Here is a 13,454-nt window from a genome sequence, read left to right as displayed (position 1 = left end):
GCTTCGTTATTCATACTATTACCATTCATTCAATGGACTGTGGCACCCTCATAATCTTCCAGTGCTCCCTAAATTAAGCGTTGCTATTCTGTGTGGATTAAAGGACGATGGTTTCCACTTCTGTCCGTTAAAATGCAACTAATTCTTCAATTCTGTTACAGTACTACGTCTATAATGAATTATGCCATTTTATCACGAAGTAGTAAACGCGTAAATTCGACGTCCTGTGCAGTCGCCTGCATCAGGACTCACTGAGAGAACACCAGCAGGGAAGACAAATGCCTATAATGCCCATTCTAACTTCTCTTTGAATACGGCGTGTGTTGGGTACCATATTTGATCAGAGTGGTTGGGGTGGTCGCGAAGGGGTGTAATGGTGTGATATAATTTATTTAAAACGAAGTGAAACTAAGCCCCCAACAAAGCTTTTCCATGTACAAGAGGTCACCACAATAATAAATGCGTGACGATCTATCTATAACGCCTATAACGTTGTAAATGCTGAAATGCATCATTTTAACAACGAACAATTGTATCGTTCTTTTCCTATACAAGCCACCCAAAGATTACCAGAAATAAGGGGGAAACTCGATCTCATAACAGGAATGCATCAAATTTATGAGTCCATGCAACCTACCCGAACTGTTGATTATGTTATCTTATTAAAACAACACTCCACTCTCATGGATTATTATGCGAAATGCACTGACAAAACGATTTATCACTCTATATCTACTCCTCCTGGTATGGTGTGAACAATAAAGGCAATAACGAAGGCATACCGATGTATTACGGTGTTACTTCGCTTGGTCCTGAAGACATTCAATAAACCACATCTTTGAGAGAATAACTATTTATTTGGTGAACTATTTCGTAATAAAACGTGGAAACGTGATTTAGCTTGTAGCAAATGACGGAGTGAGATACTACTGCCTTATGTGATTAAACAATGGACCATAATATATGTACCCTAGTAGTTATCAATTCCCATCGTGAACCAGTGCATCAGTCTAGAGTTGCAGTTTATGGTTCTATTTTACGTCAGATTAGTTCAGATTTGAGCTTACCTTTTGCGCGTAAGGTGGGGGCCCGATGATATTTTTTCTTGTTCTTTGAACGGGTACCATGGTTTTCTTTGTTATGTGGCTGTCTGTGGGAAAGTGGAATCTCAGGGGTATATACTGCATGCATACTTTGAAAATTACTGCGCTTTAAATCTTTGACAGAAGGACACAAGATTGATTAAATGTGTTTTATAAAACACCATAACTCCGTAAACCTGAAATAAATGATAGAAAATGCTGGAAGTAACCAGTGGACCAGGTGGCACTGGCTGAGAGAGAAGAGATTCGGTCCGAAACGTCGACTGTACTTTTTTTCCATAGATCTGAATAGCCTGCTGAGTTCCTCCAGCATTTTGTGTGTGTTGCTCGGATTTCCAGCATCTGCAGATTTTCTGTTGTTAGAGGAATATTTCTGGTAATGGAAACTACAGATGACATTGCAGGTCATCAGATCTGGACAGAAAGCAGAAACTATGACTGCACACGCAGGTACATTGCAGAGAAAGAAAGAGTTTGCAACGACTTCAGCTAAATGTAAAAAGAACTGCAGCAAATTCTGCTGTCCATATTCCCAGAATTTTATTTTGTTCTTCCCCCCTTTTTTTCTATTTGCAATTGTCTCCTTTACGATTCCTGCAGGTAGCTGTATGTCATTCCAAGCCTTCAAACCCTCTCCCAGATAACCCCCAACTATTTTATTCCAATTTTAGTCCTTTCACAGATATCCAGGATTTTTCTTTCTATTACCACACGTCCATCCACTAGAGAACTTACTCATGGTTGTTTCCAAATTTTCCCGACGAACGCAGAAATGTCGTCGACTAAAAAGTTAATTATTTTGCTTTGTTCCACAGCTCAGATCTCTAAGTGCATTCAAATTGTAAATGTCGACATAACCTATTTGCTTAATGAAAGTAATCATCAGCACTTTACTTGATCCATACACTGGCTTGTGTAATCGACTCTCTAGGGGGTTGAACAAATGGAATAAGATACCCACTTCGGGTTCACGCGATGTCAGAGTTCTACCTATCGCTCTCGAAGAAACTGCTGGCTCTAATCGAAAATGCATGGGCGTATGACAGGTGTGATATATGCCATTTACTATCCTATTCTGGCAGCAATTGGTGTTCCAGGTAAGATAACATCTCAAATCATGTTTTAGAGGAGCTACCGTACCGTTTGTGTTGTTTTTCCTCATTTGACTACAGAAAATTTCTCTGCTTTGTTCGCAGGAGATGTATCGAAGCATTGTTATTAATTATATCAGTTACCTGAGCTACGTTAACGGCTGTGTTTAATTCAATGAACTATTAAATGTCGCTATGAGCTAGTTTCAAGAAAAATAAAGTAGCGGCATTCTTTTTATTATTCGTTTTGTTCTATGGTGTATCTGCACGAAAGCAGCGACTTAAGTACTTCTGCGACACAAATTTTGATGACTATCTATTGTATTGATCTGTCGAAGCTTTCTAAATGAAATATAAATGAATATGCACGCGAGCTTCCTTGTCTATGCAGCTGTCAAGTTATGTTTTCCCTTTCAGCATTCCGTGTATAGTGCGTATTGAAGTAAAACTATCTCGGTATGTGTGATCCACTGTGGGATGATAGAGATCTACTATCATGCGTACATATAAGGATTTTTTTAAGGATCTAATCTCCAGGCTGATTTTTTCTAATATAATGAATTGATAACGGTTATGAAGTATTCTTACAGTCGCTTTTCAGTCGATGAATATTGAACCCTATAATAAATTGTCTCTTCATCTCAAGATGCAATAGTTCTTAAAAGCAGATCTATTGCAAACCATAGAGTTCCCCGTCTTGTGATCAGATGCAAACCGCCGAACAATCTTCAAATCAACGTGTTGTCTTCTTTCTCCCGTTAAGCTGTTAAGACTTCTTGGAATTGGCTTCATACCCAGAGAGGTATGAATTATAGGAATATCGAATCATGTTGCAAATGAATCAGCAGGGAAACAACCATTCCAACAATTCGGCAGGGGTTCCCAACCTAGTGTTCACGGATCTCTTACTTAATGTTATTAGTCCATGCCATAATAAAGGATGTAAATCCCTAATTTGGTGTTTATTCGATGAATAGCGATACGTATCCTTAACACTCAGTATATATTTGCACAGATATTTCAAAATGGTTGTTGAAACTAACTATTACGACAATTACACTTTTCAGATCTGCACTTCATTTATGAAAATGCTTTACCGCAACTGACCTCAAGAAATCTGTCAATAACCTCACATTTTAAATCTGGTGGCTTTTCCGTCGTATAGAGAGAAAGTCGACGCATTCGTTTCTCTATGAATTTGTGAAAAATGAAACAATACTTGAGAATAACTTTAGACGATCTCTTTGCCTCCTCTGTTATGTTATATTTTAAACACTTACGCGCCGTGCTCTTTCGAATATCACCTGAAATATTAACCAACTCTGTCCCCAGAGTTGCTGGGTATCGCTCTATTTCTCCAAAATTTTAGTCTTTAATTTTAAGTGACATCATAAATTAATAAGACCGTCAGATTTCTTCCCGCTTAAATATTTATTTTGCCATTAACTAAACTACCAAATCCACAATCAGGAGGCTGTTTTAATTTAAATGTTATCCTTATTGTTTACAACACCAATAAACTCCGTACTATCCGCAGATCTTTGATTTTTCACTACATCTTTATGTCTAAGTGTCAATAAAAATCGCAGTATTGACTGGGTTGTCCTGTTGCGTACCAACTTCAGCGAAAAAATAAACTTCATTGTCACTTCTGTTATTGCATCTAAGACAATTTCCCATTCATATATCATGGCCATTTCTATTCCATCGATTTCTGATTTTAGAAACATGCAAGGAGTTATCAAATGCTTACCTAGGAAATGCACAAATAAATCCTATTATCAATGATTCTCCTTTCTTCATCAAGATGCTACATCCGTGTAAATTTGAAGAATTACCGTTAGAGTGTTATTATGCCTCCTCTTATTAATGGACTTACCAATGTAATCTTTTCCATCATACTCCTATTCTTTTTTTTAAAAGTGCATCAAATGTCGACAGCTGAATCGTCTGAGAGCTCTTATGCTTTTCCTTATTTCCAGTTTTCGAGAAGTACTCTTTCCAGCTGATTTGATAACGTTCTTACGCATGGAGAGGTCCAACCGTAGTGTTCTCATCGATTTACTGCTCTCGTTGCAATATCTGATAGTATTTTATTAAAGGAATGTGTTTAATATTAGACCTTCGCTTCAGCCATGCATTCCTGTAGCGTAGTAATTTAATCACCACTTTTCCCACAGCTTCATTAATGCCAATGTGCCTACGTAGGTGTTCAGCTTAGCTGACAGATTCTACCTCACACTTGTTTCACTTCTCGAGCTATTACAAATTGAGAATTGTTCTTCATTGTATAATCTGACCTCTGTCATACATATTTCCTTTGGTCACAGTACACTGGTCTCTTATGAAACTTCCGTCTTTGTGTCTTGTCAGTTCAATTATTACAAGTGTGTATTTCGGTTCTTCCAGGTAACTTGATAACAATTGTGGTCCTGTGTCGAGGAAGATGTGGCCTTTCCAGATGCATCACATGGTATTTGGTGAGCATGGCGGCGGCAGATTTTCTGGTCCTTGTTACGGCAGTGATATTAAATCGCATCAGCAACATTTATTTTCCCGTTCTCGTTCTGTCAATCACTCCAGTTTGCAGCCTCAAGTTGGCCCTCAGCTATGCAACCATTGATAACTCTGTTTGGTTGACGGTCGCGTTCACCTTCAACAGATTTGTAACTATTTGTTGTCCGAAGTTGAACTCAAAATTTTGCACAGAAAAAATGGCGGCTATTATTATTGGAAGCGTATGTGCCGCGAGCTTTGTAAAAAATATACCATGGTACTTTGCATACGAGCCATTATATACAGTTAACGGCATTCCTTGGTTTTGTAATGTCAAGTTAAGTTTTTCCTCTGATTATTTCTGGATAGGCTTTGATTGGTTTCAGCGTATATACAACCCCTGCTCTCCTTTCTTCTTGATGTTACTGCTGAACGTGCTAACCGTCAGACATATTTTAGCAGCTAACAGAGCCCGCAAAAGACTCCGCCAAAAGTCGAATGAAGGAAAGCAGCATGATTCAGAAATTGAGAGTCGAAGGAAATCGATTATTTTACTATTTAGTATCTCGGGTAGTTTCATCGTTTTATGGACAACACATGTTATCAATCTGAAATACGTGCGATTCTCGGCCAGTGACAATGGAATGGGTTTCTGTATACAGGAAACCGGATTTATGTTGGGTCTCCTGAGCTGTTGTACCAATACATGTATTTATGCTACAACTCAGAGGAAGTTCAGAGAGGAATTCAAAAATGTGATTAAATATCCGGTTAATCTAATATTTAAAAAATAAATGTAAACTGAATCATAGATGAATTTGTTGCATATTTGGATCTACAAGAATCAGAATTAAACCATTTGACCCATCGACTCTGTTCTGCCATTACATCATGGCCGAGTCAATTTTGCTTTCAGTCCCAGTCTCCTGCCTTCTCCCCGTATATCTTCATGCCCCGACCATCAAGAATCTATTAACCACTACTTTAAACATGCATTAAGACTTGGCTTCCACAGCTATCTGTGGCAAAGAAATTCCTCCTCATCTCCATTCTGAAATACGTCCCTCTCTTCGGAAGATGTATCCTCTGGTTTAAGACTCACCCCCCATGGGAAACGACCTCTCCTCAATCACTCTATCAAAGTCTTTGGTCACGCTTCATTCTTCTGAATTTTTGTGAATACAGTTCCAGAGCCATCAGACGCTACTCATATGACAATCCAATCAATCCTGGAATCATTTTCATGAACATGCTTGGAATTCTCCAGTTTCAGCTCATCCTTCCTAGGACAGCGGGCTCAATACTGCTCACACTACATTATGTGAAGCCTCACCTGTGTTTTATAAAATTTCAACATTGCATTCCTGCTTTTTTATATTATCATACTCTTGAAGTGAATACTAACGTTTCAATTTCCTTTCTCATCACAGTCACAAACTGAAAATTAACCTTTAGGGAATCCTGCATATGGACCCCCAAGTCCTTTTGCGTCTCAGTTCTTTTGTATATTCTCTCCATTGAGATAAAGTCATCTCCTTTTTTTTCTACAAAAGTACATGACCATATACTTCACTACACTGTATTCCATCTGCGATTTCTTTTCCCATTCTCCTAATCTGTACAAGTCCTTCTGCAGAATCTTTACTTCTCCAGAACTAATGTCCCCCACCTAGCTTCATATCCTGTGCAAACCTTGCAACAAAGCCACCAATTTCATCATCCAAATCATTGACATATAACCTTAAAAGAATCGGTCCCAACACAGGTCCCTGTTGAACACCAGTAGTCACCGGCAGCCGGTCAGAAAAGGCTCCTTGTATTCCCACTCTTTGTCCGCCGCCAATCAGACACAATTTTATGCATGCTAGAATCTTTTCTGTAATCCCATGTAATAGCTTGTTAAGCAGCTTATATGTGACATCTTGTGGAAGGCCTTCTGAAAATCCAAGGATACACATCAATCGATTCTCCTTTATCTATACTAGCTTTTATTTCTTCAAAGAGATCCAGCAGATTTGTAAGGCAAGACTTTTCCTTGAGGAAAGCATGCTGACTACGGCCTACCTTGTCATGTCCCTCCAAGTAACCTACGACCTCATCCTTAATAATCGATTCCAATATCTTCTCGATCACTGCGGTCAGACTAACTGGCCTATAGTTTCCTTACTTCTGCCTCTTTCCGTTCTTGAAGAGTGGAGTCACATTTGCAATGTTCCAGTCTAGTGTTTCTTGAAAGATCATTCCTAATGCCTTCACGATCTCTTCAGCCACCTCTTTTAGAGCTCAAAGATGTACGCCATCTGTTCCAGGTAACTTATGCATATTCGTTCCTTTCAGCTACCCATGAACCTTCTCTCTCGTTATGGTATCCTCATATACTTCATGCCTTCCACAGCGAAGAAGGTTGCAAAATACTTATTCAGTTCGTCCGCTATTTCGTTGACCCCCCCCCCCCCATTACTACCCGTCCAACATCATTTTCCAGCGGTTAAGTATCCAATCCCGACTCTCTTTTGCACTTTATTTATCTGAAGAAATTTTTAGTATCCTGTTTAATATTATTCAATAGCTTACATTCGTATTCCACCTTTACCTTTTTATAGACTTTTTAGTTGTCTTGTGTTGGTTTTTATAAGCTTCCCAATCATCTAACTTCCTACTAATCTCTGCTCTATACGCCCTCTCTTTAGCTTTTATGTTGGCCTTGACTTCTCTTGTTAGCCACAGTTGTGTCATCTTTCCTATAGAATACTTCTTATTGGGATGTATATATCCTATGCCTTCTGAATTGCTTCCAGAAGTTCCAGGAATTGCTGCTCTCGTCATCAGTGCCAGCGTTTTTTTTTTCTAGTCAGCTCTGGCCTAGTCCTCCCTCATGCTTTTGTAATTCCATTTACTCTACTTTAATACTGATACATCCGACTTCCCCTTCTCAAATTTCAGAGTGAAATCGATCATATTATGTCCACTAATCCCTGAGGTTTCTTTTACCTTAAGCTCTCTAATCAATGCCTGTTCATAGCACTACACGAAGTCCCGAATAGCTGATCTGCTAGTTGTTTCAACCATGAGCTGCTCTAAACAGCCATCTCGTCGGCACTCTAGAAATGCCCGCTCCTGTAATCCAGCACCAACTTGATTTTCCCAATCCACCTATATATTGAAGCCCCCATGACGATTGTAACATTACCCTTTTCGCACGCCTTTTCTATCTCGAGTTGTAACTTGTAGGCAACGATTCAACTGCTGTTTGGGGGCTTGCAGGCAACCTCCATCACGGTCTTCTTGCCGTTGCTGTTCCTTATCTCTATCCACAATAGTTCAACACTTTCCGACCCTGTGTTACTTCTTTCTAATGATTTGACTTCATTATTTACTAACAGAATAACACCGCCACCTTTGCCCTCCTGCCTATCCTTTCGATACAATATGTCTCCTTGGACATTAATTTCACAACTATAATTTTCAGCCAGGATTCCCTCATACTCATAATATCACACCCGTTATCTGGGACTGTGTTGCAAGGTGATCGACCTTATTCTGTATACTGCGCTCATTCGGATACAATAGCTTCACGCCAGTATTCATCCTTTTCGATTTTACCGCACCACGCTCAACTTTCTGATTTCTAACTGTCTCTGAAGGTTTACTAACATTTGCCTCCACAACCTCTCCACTAATTGTTTTCAGACTAATGGGTTCCCATCCCCTTGCAACGTTGGATTAATCGCCGCCTTGCAGCATTAATAAACTTTCGCTCTAGGATATTGGACCTTCTCCAGCTCAACTGTAAACCGTCCCTCCTGTAGAGGTCCCACCTTCCCTGGAAGAACGCCAAATGATACAAAAGTATTATACCCTCCTTCCTACACCAACTCCTTAGCTACGTATCAAAGTGTATAATCTTCCTAGTTTTAGCCTTACTAATACTTGCTACGGGTAGCATTCCTAAGAGCACAACCCTGGAAGTCCTGTCCTTTAACTTAGCACCTAATTCCCTGAATTCTCTATACAGAAACTCGTCACTCGTCCTAAAGTATCATTGGTACCTACATGGACCACGAATTCTGGCTGTCCACTTTCCCACTTAAGAATGCTTAGGACTCGATCCGAAATATCCTGGACTCCAGCATGGCAGTTATCTACAGACCTCCAAACAGCTGTAGTGATGTGGACTACAAATTACAACAGGAAATAGAAAAGGCTTGCCAGAAGGGCAGTGTTATGATAATTGTAGGGGATTTTAACATGCGGGTGGATTGGAAAAATCATGCTGGCACTGGAACTCAAGAGAGAGAATTTGTAGAATGTCTATGAGATGGCTTTTTAGAACAGCTTGTTGTTGAGCCCACTAGGGGGATCGGCTGTACCGGATTGGGTATTGTGTAATGAACCAGAGGTGATTATAGAGCTGGAAGTGAAGGAACCCTGAGGAGGCAGTGATCACAACATGACTGAGTTCACTGTGATTTTAAGAAAGAGAAGCCGAAATCCGATGTGTCGGGATTTCAGTAGAGTTAAGGAAATTACAGCGGCATGAGAGAGGAACTGGCCAAGGTTGACTGGAAAGGGACACTAGCGGGAAAGACGGCAGAGCAGCAGTGGCTGGAGTTTATGCGAGAAGTGAGGAAGGTGCAAGACAGATATATTCCAAACAAGAAGAAATTTTCGAATGGAAAAAGGATGCAACCGTAGTTAACAAGAGAAGTCAAAGCCAAAGTAAAAACAAAGCAGAGGGCATACAAGGAAGCAAAAGTTAGTGGGAAGACAGAGGATAGGGACGTTTTTAAAAGATTACAAAAGGAAACTAAGAAGGTCATTAAGAGGGAAAAGATCAACTATGAAAGGAAGCTAGCAAATAATATCAAAGAGGATACCAAAAGCTTTTTCAAATATATGAAGAGCAAAAGACAGGTGAGAGTATATATAGGACCGATAGAAAATGATGCTGGAGAAATTGTAATGGGAGATAAGAAGATGGCGGAGGAACTGGACGAGTATTTTACATCACTCTTCACTGAGGAAGACATCAGCAATATACCGGACACTCAAGGGTACAGGGAAGAGAAATATGCGCAGTCACAATTACGACAGAGAAAGTACTCAGGAAGCTGAATAATACAAGGGTAGATAAATTTCCTGGGCCAGGTGAAATGCACCCTCGTGTTCTGAAGGAAGTCGCAGTGGAGATTGCGGAGGCATTAGCAATGATCTTTCAGAAGTCGATAGATTCTGGCCTGGTTCCGGAGGACTGGAAGATTGCAAATGTCACTCCGCTATTTGAGAAGGGGGCAAGGAAGCAAAAAGGAAATTATAGTCCTGTTAGCTTGCATCGGTGGTTGGGAAGTTGTTGGAGTCGATTGTCAAGGATGAGGTTACAGAGTACCTGGAGGCATATGACAAGATAGGCCGAACTCAGCATGGTTTCCTTAAAGGAAAATCCTGCCTGACAAACCTAGTGCAATTTTTTGAGGAAATTACAAGTAAGCTATACAAGGCAAATGCAGTGGATGTTGTGTATTTGGATTTTCAGAAGGCCTTTGACAAGGTGCCGCACATGAGGCTGCTAAACAAGATAAGAGCCCATGGAATTACGGGAAAGGTACATACGTCGATAGAGCCTTGGTTGATTGGCAGGATACAGAGAGTGGGAATAAAGGGATCCCATTATGATTGGCTGCCGGTTACAGTGGGGTTCCACAGGGGTCCGTGTTGGGGCCGATACTTTTTATGTTCTATATCAACGATTTGGATCATGGAATAGATGGCTTTCTGGCTATGTTTGCTGATGATACTGTTACGAATGAGGAGCAACTCTGATGGGCAGAAGGGTACAGAATCGCCAATGCCCGCTCCCCGCCCCCTTTTTTGAGAATCACAAACTCGCTATTATTTCTGGTCTGATACCCAGGAAATGAGAGAGATACACAGCATGTCAATAATAAGAGAGAGACAACGCAGGGATACACAAAGATGGAATGTCTCCTATTGACAAAGAGAGAGATTACTGCCATTGCCTCTTGAAGAAGGAATTGTGTATTGAGTACTGTACTATTCATTGAAACCCCTCAGGGGGCAGCCAGAGTGGTCTGGTTGAGGGATTGCATCATCCCAACCTGATTGACATCTGAGACCCCGTGAGTGGGGATAAAAGTAGGGTTCTGGGGAACACCCTTCAGACGCACCAGGAGAAACGCTACGAGACTGGTGGGGGCTTCTGTGTGTGTCCACCCTTGCCTGGGTGACGAGTCCACCACGAAACGGTCTAGCTAAAGGACGCGGAGGGGTCATACGTGAATGGCCACAACAACAACGAATCGAAGGATCCAGATCGTAATAGGAAAGTCGGCAAGTTGATAGCTGTTATTGCTTCTTTCTCTCTCTCTCTCTCTCTCTCTCTCTCTCTCTCTCTCTCTCTCTCTCTCTCTCTCTCTCTCTCTCTCTCTCCAACAATTGCAACACAGTGATCAACAACGACTGCAGCCTGTACGAACTGAAATGAACTTTATATTTCCATCGGACAATTCATTATCCCCTAGACAACGATAGAGCTTATTTCTTATTGATGATTATTATACCCGCACTTTTAGGTTTAGTATTGATGACGTATATTATCTGTATATTTGCATTTATATTATTTTTGTGTATTTTTACAAATAAATACTGTTAAAAATAGTATCATCAGACTTCAACGGATACTCCCATCTTTGCTGGTAAGACACCCAGTTACGGGGTACGTAACAATACAAAGATAAGTGGAGGGGCCGGTGGTGCTGAGGAAACTGAGAGTCTGCAGAGAGACTTGGATAGATTGGAGGAATGGGCAAAGAAGTGGCAAATGAATTACAATGTCGGGAAGTGTACGGTCATGCACTTTGGTAGAAGAAATAAACGGGCAGACTATTATTTAAATGGGGAGAGAATTCAAAGTTCTGAGATGCAACGGGACTTGGGAGTCCTCATGCAGGATACGCTTAAGGTTAACCTCCAATTTGAGTCGGTGGTGAAGAAGGCCAATGCAATGTTGGCATTCATTTCTAGAGGAATAGTGTATAGGAGCAGGGATGTGATGTTGAGGCTCTATAAGGCACTGGCAAGACCTCACTTGGAATACTGTGTGCAGTCTTGGGCTCCTTATTTAAGAAAGGATGTGCTGACGTTGGAGAGGGTTCAGAGAAGGTGCACGAGAATTATTCCGGGAATGAGAGGGTTAACATGTGAGGAACGCTTGACCGCTCTTGGATTGTATTCCTTGAAATTTAAAAGAATGAGGGGAGACCTCATAGAAACATTTCGAATGTTGAAAGGCGTGGACAGAATGGATGTGGCAAAGTTGTTTCCCATGGTGGGGGAGTCTAGTACGTGAGGATATGACTTAAGGATTGCAGGGCTCCCATTCAGAGCAGTGATGTGATTTTTTTTCTTTTTTAGCCAGAGGGAGGTGTATCTGTGGAATTTGTTGCCACGGTCGGCAGTGGGGGCCAAAACATAGGATGTATTTAAGACAGAGATTGATAGGTATCTGAGTAGTCAGGGCATCAAATGTTATGGTGAAAAGGCGGGGGAATGGGACTAAAGGGGAGATTGGATCAGCTCATGATGAAATAGCGGAGCAGACTAGCTGGACCGAATGGCCGACTTCTGCTCCCTTTGTCTTATGATCTTATGCGAGAGAAATGCACCATCCGGGAATCCTATTCTCGTTTTCACAACAATTACAAAGTTTTGCAACATTCGATTCATGCTTGCATTTAATCTTCAATCTCACAGATTATTCCAATATTCCAGAGAGAACTACACTCCATGGATCACCAAGTTAAATAGCACATTTTGGTACCTTGAAATATGTTTTGCTTTTCTCGAAAATACATATTGTTTAACTTGAAAAACAGGTCTACAGCTTTTGTAAAATTACACCTATTGCATCAACATATAGCTTTGAGACAGGATAGAAAAAGTCAAATAAGGAAAGTGCTTTTGACAATGAGGTTCTGAGGTACCTGAATCAGTATCTTATCACCTGTAACCACTTCGCTATTAGAAAGGCTTGTGGGAAATAAAAAAAAAACAGGAATGAGAACGTTGTCTGGGGATGTGAAACCAAGACAAAAAGTCATGGAAAATTCTACTTCTTTTCAGACACTTTCAACTTCTCGTCGCATGAGAAGTATATCCAATTACATGACAGATCGAAAACAATCAGCTTCCGTCAAAATATTTACAACATTGTTGACATGGCCCTATATTAGGCAATTTTAGGTTCATGTTTTCCAAAGGTTTAATAAACTAAGTAGTATTAATAATACCTATTCTAAGCCAATTACTAATTTCTTGTTGCATCGTGTATTTACAACTATATACTATATATAGACTGTATATAGTGTCTTTCTTAAACGTTCAATTCAATCCAATTAACAACATCCGTCGGTTTCTAACCAGATTTATTCAATATTGTTACAGTTTTTATTTCTGTTATATATTGTCTCTGTTCATGTTAATATGAAAAAGATGAAAATGACTATGTCTTCAAATTCCATTAACGTCCTCGATCGGGGATTGCTTCTTTCAGATATCTGTTGTATCATCGTTTTTCCTATGCATCTTCGTGAGCGAAAGGGCTTCGTGGAAACTGCTAAGAGTCTGTTAAAAAAAAAAAGCTGAACTATTGAAAATAATTCATTTGCGATGTTCGGACAGTCGATGTCCTCGAGCTGCTGGCTAGGATCAGAATAATTCGTCTCATCTTCCTGATCATTCTCATTGC

The sequence above is a fragment of the Hemitrygon akajei genome, chromosome 25 (genome assembly GCF_048418815.1).
Source record: "Hemitrygon akajei chromosome 25, sHemAka1.3, whole genome shotgun sequence".
Lineage (NCBI taxonomy): Eukaryota > Metazoa > Chordata > Chondrichthyes > Myliobatiformes > Dasyatidae > Hemitrygon > Hemitrygon akajei.
Note: the sequence above shows the minus strand (reverse complement) of the source record.